Source organism: Labeo rohita, chromosome 14 (assembly GCF_022985175.1).
Source record: "Labeo rohita strain BAU-BD-2019 chromosome 14, IGBB_LRoh.1.0, whole genome shotgun sequence".
In the NCBI taxonomy this organism is placed as follows: Eukaryota; Metazoa; Chordata; class Actinopteri; order Cypriniformes; family Cyprinidae; genus Labeo; species Labeo rohita.
The window spans coordinates 23,303,839-23,307,331 of record NC_066882.1 but is presented as its reverse complement, the minus strand read 5'-3'; the positions used below and the strand labels follow the sequence as shown (position 1 = coordinate 23,307,331).

At 31.0% G+C, this 3,493-nt stretch overlaps 1 long non-coding RNA gene across 1 annotated transcript; it reads right to left on the bottom strand.

The window, feature by feature from the left end:
- Positions 1-248: 248 nt before the first annotated feature.
- LOC127176000 (uncharacterized) lies at positions 249-2,768 on the bottom strand. Its single transcript, XR_007829054.1, has 3 exons — positions 2,525-2,768; positions 1,964-1,990; positions 249-896 (listed from the first exon to the last, which is right to left on the bottom strand). It is a non-coding gene; the product is annotated as an uncharacterized LOC127176000 (long non-coding RNA).
- Positions 2,769-3,493: the final 725 nt, after the last annotated feature.

The following is a 3,493-nucleotide window of genomic DNA, read 5'->3' as shown; positions in this document are numbered from 1 at the left end:
CACTATTTTTTTTTGGTGTACAATTTATATTAAAAAATCTTATTGAATATTAATTCTATTGATAAATGTTATATTACATAATGCCTTATAATTAAGAAATAATACTAGTTAAAGAAATAAACTAACCGCATTCCAATGTTTTTATTGCTCATAAAAACAGGCAGTACAGTGTATTCATCCATGTATGAACTTGTCATACAAAAGACAAGTAACATTTTTTGACATACAATTCTTATTTGCTAGTCAACAACTGTACAAATTGCTTACAGTAACATGAACACATAGTATTCAACAATATGCCATATCCCTTTGAATGACTAAACATGCATTAAAACTGGATAAACAATAAAACTTGAGTCAACTCTTTAAAACAAAGATGACTCCTGTGAATTTTAAACATTTTTACCACAGAAAACTGGTACAATTTAACTCTTTATTTTCTCTTTTAACCTCTTTCTCTTTTTAACCTCTTTCTCTTTTAACTGGTTTAATTTAACTTACAGCAATGACAGGATATTTGAAACAAGAGAATCACCTCAGAGATTAATTGTGCACATCAAGAACAGTAAACAGCCACTCATTCCAAGCTGGTTCTTTAATGTCTGTAACCTGGTCTTCAAGTCAGTGTGGCCCAACATTAGAAGTACCTGCTGGATGAACTGAAATGTGTTCTTCATTGGTTTGGGGTAGCTTAGATGAAGTGCATACGTAAGTCCAAAGAGAAGCCACATAGCCTTTGGCAAGTCTTTAATGCTTTTCATCACAACTTCTCCCTCGATGACAATCTTAAATGAGGCTGGATTGAGATGCAGAGAGGACAGAGACACAGCACCTTCACGCTCAACAAGGAGGATTCCAAGGTCAAGGTCTTGGAACACATGATCATCAGCAGAGTCCTAACAACAGAACACATTCAAGACATTAGTCATTAAATAACTTTTAATTATGTTAAACAAATAGTCTAATGTATGAATTGGTTATGACTGCTTTTTCAACTCTTCATTAAAAGGGTTAGTTAAAAAAATAAAAAAAAAATCACTCACACACGCACACGGTCAAAAGTTTGGGATCAGTAAGACTTGTAATGCTTTTTAAAGAAGTATCTAATGCTCATCAAGGCTATATTTACTTGATCAAAAATACAGAAAAAAAACGTAATATTGCAAAATGTTTTTACAATTTAATATTTTTTAATTTTAATATACTATAAAATGTAATTAATTTCTGTGGTGAATTTTCCTCAGCTGTTACTCCAGTCTTAAGTGTCACATGATCTTTCAGAAGTCATTCTAATATGATAAATTTATTATGTGATTTATCAATGTTGAACACTTGCTCCGTCAACTATTTTTGTGGAACCTGTGATTATTTTTTTCAGGGTTCTTTGTTTAATAACAAGGTTAAAAAAAACCTTTATTCAAAATATAAATCTTGCCTAACAATGTAAATTTGTGCTATCACTTTTTATTAAGTGAACACATTCTTGGTGAATAAAAGTATTAATTTCTAAAAAAAAAAATATATATATATATATATATACACTGACCCCAAACTTTTATTTATTCAAAACTTTTTTTTTTTTTTTTTTTAAACCTTGTTATTGAACAAAGAATCCTGAAAAAAATAATCACAGGTTCCACAAAAATAGTTGACGGAACAACTGTTCAACATTGATCATTCGCATAATAAATTTATCATATTAGAATGATTTCTGAAAGATCATGTGACACTTAAGACTGGAGTAACAGCTGATGAAAATTAAGCTTTGCATCACAGAAATAAATTATATTTTATAGTATATTAAAATAAAAAAAAAATAAAAAATAAAAATTAAATTGTAAAAACATTTTGCAATATTACTGTTTTTTTTCTGTTTTTTTTTTTTTTTTTGATTAAGTAAATATAGCCTTGATGAGCATTAGATACTTTGATACTTTGTCACATATAAATTCACAACACTTACACTTCCACTGCATCTTCTCACATGGACCTGTGAAAACAGAGCATAAGTAAACTTTTAGAAAAAGTTGCAGATAAAATTCCACTGTAAAAGTTAGGCACCAAGTAATGATCTTGTATATTCCAAGTTTCGATAAGTTTACAGCTATATAAAAAATCACTAATGCAAAACTTAAAGTAGCATTTTTTCCAATTAGTTTAAAATAAAAAATACACACGCTAGCATTAGCCACATGGAAAGCACGTGTAAGTTACATGGACTCTTAACGTTACGTGCATGAGTACGAACCAGCAGAAAAAAATAACTAAGTTAACGAAATAAACACGTTGCAGCTAAACTGTGAGCATACAAAAAACACTCTGGATAATGTTACGATATATGAAATGACAAAAAATAGCTGAATTAAAAGTTAACGTTATATCTAAACCATGAACCGACAGAAAAAAAGCGTCTATCTGCACATTAACACTTTGTCATCTTTTTAGAGTTTAACATCGGTCCATATTTTGGGTTAGCACTTTTTTTCAGAAAGATATCTGCAGATAATACTCTTTATAAACTCACCGATTCACGTTGTTTTCAAAGATGAACCGTTTGTTGCGTCTCTTCAGTGAAGCAGCTCTGCTCACTCGACCTGCTTCAAAAATCCCCTCCCCCCTTTTCAAAAACGTAACATACTGAGTGATGTCTTCTTAACTTGATCAGTGTAGTCAATTATTTGTCTAAATAGTGCAAAGAACTACTATTTTTTAGCAGTGACAACTTTTTTAAAAAAAAACAATAAAGAATACGTAATGACTGCTTAGATTTTTTGGTTTAGACAAAATCCGGGTTAAGAGTGTGGGTTCAGCCCATTGGGTCATTTTTTTGGGTTGTTTTTAATATTTTTACCTAGGTGCTGGGTTATTTTTTAAACCCAAATGCTAGGTTCAACTTGTTGGGTCATTTCATTGGGTTATTTTAAATATTCTTTACCCAGGTGCTAGGTAGTTTTTCTGTAACTAAGCTGCTGGGTCATTTTTAACACCGGGTTATTTTTCTACCCAATCGCTGGGTTGAGCCTGTCTTTGACAAAACAACCCAGCTGCTGAGTTACAGTCAGAGTGTGGGCTTTTTGAGTCCTCTAGTACAGGAGAGAGCCGATTTGGTGTACTACTTCAGCGAAATAAAGGTTTGTATACATTTTATTTCCTTTATAAAGTCTTTACTGTGCTGTAAATTGTATTATTTTACGCAACATAAGGACGAGATGTCAGTCAGCTGCGTCACTTCGCATTATGGAAAGGCCTTTTGCCTTGCATAAAATAAATGGATTTTATTCGTTATAGTACTGAGTTTAATTTAATTTGATGTTAAAATATGTTCTCTAATCTCATTACTGTTTGTTTATGGGCAAGTTTTGGAGTTTTGGAACTTACAGAGAGCAGTTAAAAGCAATTAAAAGCAATTACAGAGAATAGTTGAATACACTAAAATTGAAATGCTACTTTTAAGTGTTATATTTTTTAATGTCTTAAATGCTTATTAAATGAG